Raw genomic sequence first — 14,614 nt, 5'->3', positions numbered from 1 at the left:
AAAGTAGAGTTATAGAGAAGAAACTCTGTTCAAACCACATTACGTGGATGTGTTTTACCATGCACTCCCCTTGAAGCAGCAAGTAATTTCTAACAGTGTTCACTGAAGACTCCATGCTGTTGCAAAGGCAGGCTTCAGAGGCCTCAGCCTAGATCAGGACTAGTGCTACAATGCCATCAACCCAAGCTAACATTAGCCTGGAGCTCACTCCCTGGGAACCCAAGAACAGGAAACAGTTCAGAAAGATCCCTGAAAATGTTTCACTCAAACTTGAGTTCTAGGACCCTAAGATCTTAGGCACCTTTGAAGAATCACAACACCATTTTTACCTGTCAAGATCCTTCCTTGGTTTTCTCTGAGCTCCCCTGAAGGTAGCCTGGTGAGATAATTGTCCAGGTTGTCCATAGCAGTCAGAGAGTAGTATGCTCCTGTCCTGCTGCCCCCACCCAGCCCAGTCAGGAGTGATGTATATGTGACTGAGTGGAATACCAGCTATGCCGACACCTTCATCAAACTGTCACCCTAAAACCTGAGCTCTGCAGAGCCCGTGTGAGTCCCAGAGATTTGCAACACCATGCTGCCAAAACCCAAGTCATACGCTCCATCTAATGAACTGGACTTATGTTCCCCTTAGCTTTTCCCCAAAGAGGCTCAGCCCCAAGAAAATTATGAGGCGTTGTAGTGAGGATGGGGAGAAAGGAGAGCTTGGCCATTCACTGTTTAGAAAGTACTTTTGGCTGTCTCTTCTAATATGCAAATTCTCCTGATTCTCTCTGATTATAAACAGAGAGAATACAAACACAACGTACTCAGTAAAACTATTAGCACGAGTCATGATGACACCTACCTCAGCTATAATATTGTTCTTATTACAAATTTAGGGAATGTTCTAGATTTGTGTACAGAGTCAAAATGTAGCTTAAATCCAGAGGCCTGATAACTAAGGTCTCTAAGTCTTTTTGCTAAGAGAACCCTTCTACATCAATGCTTCCTTACCAGGAAAACCCCTGAAGCTTAGAATGGAGACTGCACATTTCCTCTTGATAATTAAAGCACCCATATATAGTAAATGCTTGTTGAATTTGTTTTCAGGGAAAATGTGAAACTCCTCTTGTCCTTAGAAGACTGTTTCCGTAGCAAAAAATGTCATATGATCTCAACCAGATTCCTCCAGCCAAGAAGCTACCACACCATTCTCTCTGCTTTATAGTTTTGTGCAGTCAACCTTCTCTTTAGATTTTTACATTTATGGTGCCTCAACTAGGGGCCCAGCTTTGGTGGCACTTCTGTGACACTCAGTAAGAATGTAAGATCAGCTGCATCTTGGAAATTGAGCAAATTTAATAATAATTTTTGAGATCTACCAATGCCTAAAATATTCTAACCAACATCACTGATTGTACCACTAGTGATTAGCAAAATTAGTTTGCAATAAGATCAGCACTAGAATTCAAACACCTAGGATTAAATACCTTTTAGTAGTTACCTTGCCCTTGTATTCTCTTTCCTATTTAATATTTGGAAGCATTTCTCCCATTCATGTTCATTTTTCCAAATCATTTTGTCTTGTACTTCAGGTCTTTCTAGATAATGCAAGCCCTTGTGATAGCACAATAATCTGAATTTCATGCCCCCAAAACAGAATTCTGCAAAAAAAAATCCTTAGCTTCTGTACTTTGTTTTAACTGCGACCAATTAGACCCTAAGCCATTTTAATCATACAGGTAAATTTCTGTTTTTAATAATATAGAGATAATTCTATTTTTAGTCATATAGAGAAAATCCCTTATTAAGCCAATCCCATGATTTGTTTCCTTCTCTCAAAGAAAATTCTTTCTTAGGTGCAACCACAAATTGTAAATCTTTTATGTTTTTTATAAGCCTATTTCTTCTTGTACTGCCAACTGCAATCAAGACCAAGAATATTTTATGTTTTGTTCTTAGTATTACAACCTGCTACATAATCTCAGTAGTTCTTTGAAATATTCCACTGTTGAATCAAATTCCACTGACTGTCCACCATAAACCACCAACTCCCCTGATGTGGGAGTAAGGGAAATGGAGAATTACAGTTTATGACAGGGAATAAATAGCTATGATGACCTGAAGCAATTCCAGCAAAAGTTTCCCAGTGAATGTTCTTGTTGTTTTTAACAAATGAAAACACTAGTTCAGATCATGTTGAAGGTGAGAAAAGACACAAATAACAGGGATCCAGGGAGTCTGGCTCTGGCAAATGTCCTTCAGAGTGCAAGCATAATAGAAAGAGACGATGAGTGGGCAACAGAGACAGCTCGAGCAGCAGTGCTGGGGATGGTCTGTCTTTGCTCACTAATCACAAAGTGTGAGCTCCCTGTTTTTCCCCAAGAATGCAGAACAGGACCCAGCACAGTATCTTCAGCAGTACAAAAGGAAACATAAACACTGTAGAGGTTTACATCTGCAGGGCATCTGAAGGACCTGTGATAAACACATTTATCAGATTCTTGGCTCTGGTTGAATACAGGGGAGAGAAAGCAGTGTGTTTGTACAAATTCCAAGAGGGTCAAAACAACTACAACTAGCAAAAACAACTACAGTGAAGGTTGATTTTGAAACATGCTGTCTGAGGATACTGACATCCAATTGGATATTAGGATGCATCTCATTCTTTGGCATTCTAAAATGGGAAGGATTCACCAAGTTGTAGAATAACCAGCAGAAACATGAATACAGTTTTTTTTTCTTTGAGACAGAGTCTCGCTCTGTCGCCCAGGCTGGAGTGCAGTGGCTCAATCTCGGTTCACTGCAAGCACCACCCCCCGGATTTATGCCATTCTCTTGCCTCAGCCTCCCGAGTAGCTGGGACTACAGGCACCTGCCACCACCTGCGGCTAATTTTTTGTATTTTTAGTAGAGACGGGTTTCACCATGTTAGCCAGGATGGTCTCAATCTCCTGACCTCATGATCCACCTGCCTTGGCCTCCCAAAGTGCTGGGATTACAGGCGTGAGCCACCGTGTCTGTGTCCAGCCTACATGGATACATTTTTATCAAAGTCACAATGTTTCAAATCCAAAGTGTGTATGGATTTTACACTTTTTTGATAATTGAGTAAACTGAAAATATGTAGTTATTGTTGCTCTTAATAAAAACAAGCGAAACATCCTTATAAATAGGTGTAGTCTTGCTTGGGATCATGAGTCATAAAATATTGGCATCTAAGAAAACCCATGAAATTGTCTAATTCAACCATCTTATTTTACAGATGAGTTAAATTAGATCTAGAAGAACAATGTGACTTGCCCAAAATCACAATGCAGACTTGGGACCTCTAGCCAGAGCGAGAAACCAGGATTCCCAATTCCATTCCACTCTTAAGTGCAAATGACAGCATACACGCTGTGCAAGAGAGAAAAAACAAAGCATCCGACACATAAATGGAAACCATTCCCCAGGGAAAATGTTTATAAGAAAGACAGATTTTTCCATACTAGCTGTTATAAAAAGGGTCTGAGAAAGAGGGTCGATGAATATCACATGTTGTCCTTCCTACCAGAATAGCCATTAAAAAATGCAACCATTCTCATCTAGAAAGCTATTTTCATCCAGATGTTCTTGTATTCTTCTTTACAATGCTATCCATAAGTCCTTGCTTCATCAGTTAAATAAGTGCAGGGTTATTTTAGCTTAGTGGTATGCCCCGTCTTCTATCTTCTCCCACAATCATGGAAGATGATTTTCACTTTAGGACACAGTTTAAAATGTCTCTGTTCCTAAAACACATCTCAAATCTTACCTTCTCTATAAACCTTTTCTGATAGCACCAATTCATATTGATTTCCAAGGCTCTAAATTTATATACATATATTAGTATATTATCAAATACTTTTTTTAAATTATGGTTCAATTTTTTCTGTGTAAATATTTTGTCACCTTAGTGCATTCAGGTATTTCTATAGAAAAGAGATAGGATTCCTTGACATATTACGTTACAGTAAAAGTTGAAAGAGTTATAATAATGTCATGGTATAGAAGCAGTCCCAGAATTTTAGAACTTTAGTGATTTATTTGAAGTTTTAAAGCACTGCGTAGTTTCTGAATTCCAATTATTCTTTTTAATAATACATAGCAAGTAATTATGTTAGCATTGTCTTTTGTCTCTGGATAGCTTTACCCACAGAGGAAAAATTCTTTTGCAGTGTTTCTTTATCAGATAGAATAGTTACCAGATTTAGAGAGGGAAAAAGGCTTGTTGTCTGATTCCTTTGCAAATGTAGGAATTATTCTTTCATTTTTATCCTTTATTAGAAAAGCGGCTGCAGGACACATGAATTATTTAAACCACCAGGAACGTACACAAGAAAGAGGTACTAAAAGAGATGGGTGTTTCTAAGGGATCACAATGTTAGAATACATATGAAGAACTTCTTGGGAAAAGAAGTCTGCAAGCCCGAGGTAGGATACCCTCCGTGTATTCAAATATGAGTTAAAGAGAACAATAGCCCTGACCTTGGCTCTAGTGTGAAGTTCACTCTGGACTCCTCAAGTGGCTGCTGACGTTGCCCTAGAGGGAAGGTGGAGGAGAAGGCAGAAAGTGCCATCCTCAAGCATGGGGACCTGACAGCATGTGGTGATCCCTATTCACTAAGGCCTTGCACTCACCATGCAAGCTTCAACTAACTCCAACACCCCTCACCCTCTTCTGCTCTGCATCCTGTGGGAGGAACCTTAGAGATTCCAAATCATTGGTCAGCCAAACGTAATTTAAAGGTACGGTAAAAACATATTTTAGGAATAAAATCTGAAGAAAACTGTGTTTCCTATGCCTGGGTCACATCAGTTTGGGAAAAAATCTGATGCAAGAAGATAAAATGCCAGCTCCAGTAGCAGAAACCAACTACCACATCAAAGCTTGTCATCTGCCTTCTGGTTGAAAGCATGGCAGGCAAGCGGATCTAAAGTGCAGCCCGCTGATCATTTTATGGGCATTGAAGAATGTTTTCAAAGGAACTTATATTGCACAACAGCTACTTACTTTAATGGGATTTGTGTGGTTCAGGCCCTGTAACCTTTGGAAAATTGAAAGGAAGTGTAATTGCAAAAGCCACTAAAAACCATTTAGCTTTTATTGCAAGGCCTATGAAAAGCAGTGAAATAGAGCAGTGGTATTCGTTTGAGTTTCTTTGGCTACACTCAGCATTAACTGAAATTAGGACAGCATCTTTCTAATATGTGCCCTGATAAATGGCACATAGGTCACTTAACTGGGAAGACTGTTGCAATATAGACTGAGCTTAGTGCATCACAATGACCAAAGCCAAGTTGAGCAGCACACCCACTCCTTCTCAACAGCATAGTCCTTCAGCAGTCCTCCACCATTGACTCCCAGCGAGTATCAAGAGTGAACAGATCTCTGCCAATACAAATACCCAACTGTGCAGCTATTGTGCATTATCACAGCACAGCTACCTGAACTAGAGCACACTAAATCCCCTAAACTTTGTTTGGTGGTCTTTACTGTCATCTTGGTAAGACTTGGTTCATTTTTAGTCAAGTATCAGACTAAGCCTTAGCAAACAGGATTAAAACATCTTATACGTAATTTGGGAAATGACATATGTTCTCTGGAGAACAAAATGCTGTAAGAAGTGTGACATTACATTATTTTGAATGGTTTTGATCAAAAAGATGAGTCAGTGGCTCTGTGTAGACAGCTCAAAATGTAACTCTCTCAATATAGCCAACCCTCCTTTCAAGTAGAGAACACTCAAGAATATGAGGTACTCTAATGTGATTTGCACTGTTTTTAGCTTCTTTGTTATGTATTTCTTTTCACTTCTATAGAACAAATACATTTCTATAGCACCAAAAATGTTAACACAATCCATATCACCTTAAGTGCTTTAACTCTCTTAAGGCTTTTTTCTTAAAGGATTATTGACCAGAACCCCTGAGAATATCCAACACAAAGCAAGGACACTTGCCAGAACTGACTTTCTGTGTAGTCTCATATTGGAACCATACTTACTTCTGAGGCTATGTTGATAAATCTCTCCTCCCCCCATTATGTAGGCATTTTCCATGTGATGATGAATCTGTTTTAGACTATAACTCTAGAGCACAACATTTGTGTTTGTATTTAATTGAAGCTCTTATCAATGCTCAGTAAGTGAATAATCAGACATGAAATAATAATACTACTAATAATACTAATGTGTTCATGAATACATAATATTACTAATACCAATAACAATAATGTATTCATGAATACATTATTTGACTTAGGAATTGGACTGCGATTACAAACAGAGCTGAGGATGAGGCATATGCTCTTGTCTTCTTCTGCTGAGCTTTTTTTCCCTTTGCAGTGAGACTGTTATCACTTTGTAAAAGAGACAACATCAATCTTGCCATTACCAGTAGAAACTAGTGTTTTCATGAGAGGCAAGCATCATATGTCATCTTTTTCAATGATTCCTTATTGTTTTGGTTATAATTTTTAATGTTCTAAAGAAAAATCTGGTAAACACAGGTTCTAAAAAACCAAGACTGGAAGCAGACAGGAATGAAGGAGATGTACATAGTTAATGAGTAAGCTCAGCTCTTAGAAGGACAGGAGTGATGGAGCAGAGCTTCTCCGCTTAGACAGAAAGACAGCTACATGGTATTTGAACTTGTGAGAACAAAAGCATGACTTGAATTTTCTTATAATTGTTAATCTTGTGTTAAATGGACAAGGTGCTTATAGCACAGAAAGCCACAGTAACAGAGAATTAGCTTTCCGTCACAATAAGAGAGAGAACCAAGGGTAATTCTGTAACACTATATAGAATAAATGAAGAGGTCTGAAAAGGATATCAAAGTTTTTGGTGTTACTCTGGTCTTGGATGCCAAATAAATCTGAAGATGAAAACACACTAAAATGGTCAACATAAGAAGCTTGATATTTTAAAATATTTTTTAGATGAAATAAAATTCTCTTTAAAGAACAAAAATTCAAATTTTATTTAAAGAATAAGAAAAGTTGAAGTGAAAATAATGGCTTACAGTTTGACTTTTTAGAGGAAAATACCATTCTTTAACATCTGAAGCTTTCAATTTCGGTATCTGTAAAATGGTTGTTGGCTTAGTCAGCTCAGGCTGCCAAAACAAAATACTATAGACTGGGTAGCTTAGACAACAGAAATATGTTTCAGAGGCTGGAAGTCTCAGGATGAGGGGGCTGGCCTATTTGGGTTCCTGTTGAGGGCCTGCTTCCTGGCCTGGAAACAACTGCCTTGTTACTATATCCTCATATGGCAGAGAGAGCAAAAGAGAGCAAGCTTCCTGGTCTCTTCTTATAAAAACACTACTAAGTCCATCATGAAGACTCACTCACGTGACCTCATCTAAACCTAATTACCTTTCAAAGACCTTAGTTCCAAATAGCATCACATTGGGGATTACGGGTTCGATATATGAATTTGGAGAGGTTATAAACTTTCAGTCCATGACAGTTGCTTTAAGATACAAGTGATACATATATTTTTAAATGATACAAATTGTGACAACTAGTTGTGCACATTTCCTTATATTTTATTGTAAAATATGTATTATGGAGCAATTGTGGAAATGGCTTTGGATTGGGAATAAGGAGGCTTTGATTCTAAATCAGGGGAGTTACTGGGAAAGCCTGTGATGTTAGCCCTCAAGTGTCCTAACTGGCGTAATTATAGGTTAGGCTCTGGGACTAAGATCTGTTTCAAATTCAGCATTGTGGAGTTATAGGATAGCTTTTACATTTCCGATGCCTAGCCTAATTAAAAAAACTTTCAATAATTGCTCATTTAGGGTGATGACTGAATTATATTCTTTTGGTGGTGATGGTGGTGGTGGTGGTGTTTTTTTACTTTTTTGAGAAACATTTAGGCTGGATTTTATCTTGTATAAGGGCTGCAATGTAATTACCAGGCCTGGAGAAATCTTCAGTGCTTGACATATTCCTCCATGCCCACAGCACTCTGCAGAGACAACGCTCCAGACTGAAATCAATGTGAATCTTTAGAAGACATTAGTTTACCTCTAACCACAGTCTAGAGAAAGAAGAAACGTACGATGTTTTTTAGAATAACTATAAAGAGTTATTCTATCTTCTAAATTTACTAAAAGGAGATAAGAATAACTACATACTTCTTTTCTCTGCCATCCTTGACCTTCTAACCATGAGTTAAGTGGCATCAGCCTTGCTGCAAACACTGCCTATATCAACCATTTTAAGCTAATCCCAAAATGGATGCCACTAACAATGGTTACATTCAATCTTGACTTTCGCATCCTCTCACTATCACTTTATTCATTCATTTGAACAAATATCTATTGAACACCTACATGCCAAGCAATGAGATGCTCTGAGTAGACAGAAATGTTGTATGTTGTCTACACTTCAAGATACTTACTTTATAACTGATCTGGAGAAAGAAGTCAAAAGCACTTGACAAGTAAAGTAACAGTAGAGAAAAAAACATTCCAGTACACTTGGTGGCCATCAGAGCCAGGAAAGGGCTAGGAAGGAGGACAGAGATACCAAAGTGAGTACAAGGTTAGAAAACACTGCATGGGCCTCTCTTTGTCATGCCTAAAGCTTAGCATGCTTTTCTCAGCTGACCTATTATTTCTCACGCAATCACTCCACATTAGTTGTACTGCTAATGGTGATAAAAACGTAATTTTCTTGTCCTTTTCATTTATATTTTTCTCCGACCTTGTCTTTCTTTGCCTAATAACACATCACAGACCTTACCCATATCTACTAACTTTTACATTAATGGCTCCTTCTCCTTCCCCAAGTCTCAGCTGACCTGTCAATTCTTTGTAGGAATCTTCTGTGATCAACAGCCAGAAGTAGTCTTCTCACTATTCTTCACCCAGCATCTTAACCATCTGCTTTATAACACTTATGACAACCTGTAACTATTTACGTTGATTGCCTCACCCTAGAATATAGCTTCATGAATGTAGGCACCTTACTGACTCGTTAACTGTGCTATCCTGGCACCCGACATTAGTCTTCCATATTTTGGGTACTTTTCTTAGAATTATTAAATTATTATGTTAGACTGTCCTTGGTGAAAGTGCCTACTCTGAACAACCTGATCTGTTCACACTCAGTCACCAAACCTGACCACTCTTTCAGGGATCACTTTCTGTAATAAGGTCTTGACACACAAAATTTCCTGCTTACTGCATTTTTGTAAGATGTAAATTCCAGGATCAAATGTTTTGCAGGTTTTTCACGCACTTTCTCAGTGAATGACTTTGCAGCAGTAATTATTCCAATTAGAAAGTAAGCCTCGAAGGCAGGTGAACAGAGTTTATAGAATAGCGCCCTAAACCTCTTAGGAGTGCTCAATAAATGTTTGGCTTTGATAATGATGACACATATGGAATTATTGACCATCTTGCTCCTAGAAAAGACAAAGGAAGTCTCAAAAGGCATGACCTGATACAGTTATTTCTATGTTCCAAAAAACATATTTAGCTTGAGGTTGTATTTTCTTCTAGTTAGTCATTTCCAGTCACCGTGTTTTCTGTTCCCTTTCTCTGGCAAAGGAGCTTGGGCAAAAGCCTAGCTAATTAATTCATTCTCCAATATACAGGAACATTACTGCCTGTCAGCCACACCTAAGCTTTAATTATATGGTGATTTCCTCTCCAAGGATATGTGACTGTTTTAACTAGTAAGGAAGCCGATGCACTAAGGTCATATGAGAAAAAAATGTTACATTTGGGTAAAACACCCAAAAATTCATGTGGAATAATCCTATTCCATTGAATCATGTCCCCTGTTGTTGAGCAGCCCTAAAGAAGTCCTTGTTAATAGTCATTCTGTCTGCCTGGAGTGGAAATCTATGAGTAATCTATGTGTCACTGTGACTCATGTCGTGGCCAACACTTCCAAATCCTCATCATCTGAAATTTGGCAACAAGAATTTACACCGCTCAATTCATAACAGGAAGAAAGTGAATGAAGGAAAGACCTAATAAAAAGTTGTACTGATTAAACATAAAATGATAACCAGAAAAGGAAGATAATCAAGGTTAAGGAAGGACAATGACTTTTCAATCACCACCTGGGTCATTCTCCACCTTGGCATCTGTTTCCAATATGACTTCCATGGCAATTACAGATATATTTCCTCCTATCACCTTGGGTCTTTTTTCAGGTTTTCCCTGTTTCTGAAAGTTTTGCAATTTTTAAATTACTTTGAAAAAGGACTTTGATAGTGATATGTTGAACCAACAGCAAGGACAAACTGGATATACTATTGTTCAATTCCACTGCAAGAGCATTCCCAACAATTGATAAAAGTTTCATTTACCAGCCTTCTTATTTCTTTTCTTTAATTTATTTGATTAAAATGGCACAGGGTGTAATTAGGTGGCTAATTTATTCAGAAGTCAGCACCTTTAAAATAAAGTATCATAGGAATAAACTTGAAATTTTCATGGACTCAGGAGATTCTTATAGAAAACATTTACTGACTAGGTGAGTAGATGGAAGAAAGGATTTGAGAAAATCAGATTTTATAAACACAGTGTTTGCATTAAATCAGTTAAAGAAAATGTGTGTATGGTAACTGATTTGGGCAAAGTTGGAGACATTCTAAGCTGCATTTTATTTTTTTTAATCTAGCCAAGAAGAGAGTTAAAATGAAATATTTTCCTTTCTTGCTATTCAGCTGTGTTATGCAGACCCCTGCTGGGCTCCTTCACTTTGTTCTATTTGGCTATTTCTATACTAGGCCTTTTTAGTATTAGTGGTCATACCTTCCTTGATGATATCATTAAACTTATTCCTTTACTACAGATCTGTTAGTTTGAGGAGAAATCTTCTTGGCTAGAAGGATTATTACAATTTTCTTTCTTTCTTTTTTTTTTTTTTTAGGGATAGGGTCTTACTCTGTCACCCAGGCTGGGGTGCAGTGGCATAATCGCAGCTCACTCCAACCTCTAATTACTGGGCTCAAGTGATCCTCCTGCCTCAGCCTCCCCAGCAGCTGGGACTACAGGTGCACACCAACATGCCCAGCAATTTGTTTTTTGGTAGGTATGGGGTCTCACTATGTTGCCAAGACTAGTCTTGAACTCCTGGTCTCATGCAATCCTCCCACCTCATCCTCCCAAAGTGTTGAGATTACAGGTGTGAGCCACTGAGCCCGGCTGAGACTTCTGGTTTGAGCACCAGTCTCAGGTCTTCCCAAGACCAAATGACACTGAGCTTTTCTGGCCATTAAGTGTAGGTGGTCACCAAATGATACCAATGTAGGTAACTTCTTGACCTGAGAGAGCCCATTTTTTATATCAAAACTTATCTCTAATTAATCATAGCCCCAGACCAAATTATACAACAATAATATTATATTCTTTCCCACATTTTCAGCAATTCAATGTTAGTAAAAGTTTTTTCATAGAAATTTATGAGAAGTCAACTTTATATAATGGGCATGGAAGAATGTCAGTGGATCAGAAGCCAGACAACCTGAGTTCTCTGTCTCTGGCCCAAAAATGTCATGTGATCTTGAGAATGTAACTTTGCCAATCTAGATTTCTATTACTGTTGCTGTTGGAAAAGGGCATAGTATTAAATTATTTTTAATAACTCTTTCTAATTTTAAATTACAAACTCCTCTTCAAGTACTTGACCAATAGATAATTCTGTGCCTTCAAAGAGGTATATAGTAAAGAATAATATACTTAATTACTAATTATCCCCATTTTTGGAATCTATGAATTTAACAATGGATTAATTAGATATTGTGTAATTCCATGGATATACATTGCCGTGGTCGAATCTGCAGTATCTTTGATTGTTTTTAAATAACACTAGTAATGATATTTGCAGAAATTAGGGTTATTTCAACATTGCATCAATGCTTATTTTCTTTCAGATAATTTTTAAAGATAATGTTCAGATTTAGCAGGTATTCAAATACTTAACAAGAAACCAAAGAAAACTATTGAAAAACCATGTATAAAGTTCTAGAGTTTTAAAACAATCTAACATTTAAGGGTGGAAGGGCATAATTTCTTATAAAATGTGTGTGTGTGTGTGTGTGTGTGTGTGTGTGTGTGTGTGTCTGTGTCTGTGTCTGTGTGTGTGTCTATGCGGGTATATATGTGACTTAGCTCAGAGAACCCAAAGTTGAACTGGTAACAACAGTGCTAGAAACATGAAAACTAGAAGCAGATTCAGAGGCTCACAGTGGGAAGGAACAACCTCTTGCAATGCGAAAGTTTTACTTGTTTGAGTTCTCTGCATAGCCCACTAAACTGCTGAGACCTACTGTCATTACCTAGTACTGACTGTACCTGGTAGCTCACTTTGACATAGTAGTTTCTGGTAGGAGCTCCCAGACAATAGCTAACATGATATCACTGCCTGCTGAACTCAGCTGTAAACAAAATATATATACATTTTAAATAGATATTTCATGGCCAGGAGAGGTGGCTCACACCTGTAATTCCAGCACTTTGGGATGCCAGGGCGGGTGAATCACTTGAGCCCGGGAGTTTGAGACCAGCCTGAGCAACATTGCAAAACCCTGTCTCTACAAAAATAACAAAAATTAGCTGGGTGTGGTAGCGTGCTCCTGTAGTCCCAGCTACCTGGGAGACTGAGGTGGGAGGATCACCTGAGCCCAGGTGGTCGAGGCTGCACTGAGCCCATGATTGTGCCACTGCACTACAGCCTGAGCAACAGAGTGAGGCTATATATATATATATATATATATATATATATATAAAATATATAATATACATTATGTATATTTTACATATATATTGTGTATATAGTCTAAAATTTAAATAAACCAAGTCAGAGGATATAAGTTTCCAAGTGAAGTAAATTGCCAGATTATGCTGGTTGGCACAACCATGAACTATATAAATGAGGTCTTAAATTGCTACATAATGCAAACATGGAGTAGGAAAGTGGCAAAGTGGTGACAAAAAAAGGAATGGGGTACATTTAAGATGAATCACTAAGGATGTTTTTCCATTTAATTGTGAGCGTTTATATATTGAGACCATTCCACCAGGACCCAAATAACATGTGTGCCTTTGGAACTATTTGCAGTATATGTTTCAAAGTTCAGACCAAAGCCACTAGGTAAGTTTTATGGGTCCCTCTAGAAGAGCAGTTTCTTGTCAGGGCTGGAAAAATAATGGCACAAAGCATCCAGTAACAACAGAATCTAGGCCTGTTAGTTTGATCCCAAGATGATGCCTCTTCCAAAAGGAGAGAATCCAGAAAAACAATGTATTCTCCAGACTCAGTGTGAAAGACTAATATTTAAGGTTTGGAAATGTTTTGGGTATAGTCTATTACACACCGGGTGCAGATCTGTTGGGGAAAATCTATTTACCATTTTATTTGTTCCAGCAAAGACTCTCATGAAGTTGAGTTTCTCCAAGATCATCATTTGTGGAGGCTAAGGACAGGAAACAGGAAAGATGTATGACACCAGCTTTCCAAAGTCTGTCTTGCTTCTCAAGGTTCCTTTAAGAACACAGTACAGCTGAGAAGGCAAGTTTGCATTCAGGCCTATACAATGACTGCAGTGACCAATGGCCAATAAATCAATTACATCTTGTGTACCCTACTTAACCTATGAATATGATTAATATTTGGAGTGTGTTTTTTGTGGTCTCATGCCAAAAGTTAACCACAGCTTAGAGATTCTTGAACTTCAGAAAAATAAGTAGAAATCTATGTCCACCACTTTATTCTCAGTGCAGTTGGAAAGAACAGAATTCCATGAGAGAGAAACTTAATTGTGTTCATAACTTCTGAGCGTTGAGAGGTTGCATTTATATAGGCCTTTCTTTCAAAGATCGTAAAACACCTCACGTATGTTATTTCATTTATATTCCAAATGTGTTTATAGCATAACAAAAGGACAGAATACAATTTTAATTTTAAAGAGTGTTAATTTAATACATTTTAACAAAACTAAGCAAAGTTTACATTTATCTAATTTAACATTTGGGGAAATCAATGTTTAGTTATATTTCAGAATAAAAATGGTCAGTGGGTAAGTTGATTAGTTTAACCTTTAATTAAAATTTTAATTTTGCTTTGCTTTTCCCAGTATTCTAGGTCACATTGATTATTCTCCTTCCTTGACTCTGAGCTAGTGCTTGATTCACACAATGTAGCACATGGCTGTATATTTTCATGATGTCTTCTTTGTTTTCTATGTATTTTGGTCTCAACTACATACTCAGGGGGAAGAGCTGACATGGACTGGAAATGACATTAATTAGAAGATAGAGCCTTGAGAGCCAGTCCTGTCATTCACTGTCTTTCAGCAAACTCACTCATCTTGCCTGAGCCCAGGGCATGCAGCCGATATCTGGTAGTTTGGCTACAGAGACCGAGTTCTGAAATAAAATGTAAAATACAAATGTAAAGTGTCCTAAATGTTTTCAAGTGTTGTTGTGAGGTTCAAGTAAGATGACTTAAAAAAAACACACTATTATGTAATGTATTATTATTATAAACTCTGTGAAGACAGAGGCAGTAATTTGTACTTTTCCTATATACTTTCCAGGAACTAATGTAATGTCAAGTCAATATGATTTACCAAGTAAA

General features: G+C 37.7%; 1 protein-coding gene and 1 long non-coding RNA gene across 4 annotated transcripts in view; one reads left to right on the top strand and one right to left on the bottom strand.

Moving 5' to 3' along the window:
• Positions 1-14,614, bottom strand: part of PRRX1 (paired related homeobox 1) — a 75,356-nt gene that overhangs the window by 20,057 nt on the left and 40,685 nt on the right. The gene's annotated exons all lie outside the window — the stretch shown is intronic.
• Positions 1-14,614, top strand: part of LOC123573595 (uncharacterized) — a 35,283-nt gene that overhangs the window by 10,834 nt on the left and 9,835 nt on the right. The gene's annotated exons all lie outside the window — the stretch shown is intronic.

Source organism: Macaca fascicularis, chromosome 1, assembly GCF_037993035.2.
Source record: "Macaca fascicularis isolate 582-1 chromosome 1, T2T-MFA8v1.1".
Taxonomy (NCBI): Eukaryota; Metazoa; Chordata; class Mammalia; order Primates; family Cercopithecidae; genus Macaca; species Macaca fascicularis.
Note: the sequence above shows the minus strand (reverse complement) of the source record. Positions and strands in the feature narration are given on the sequence as shown.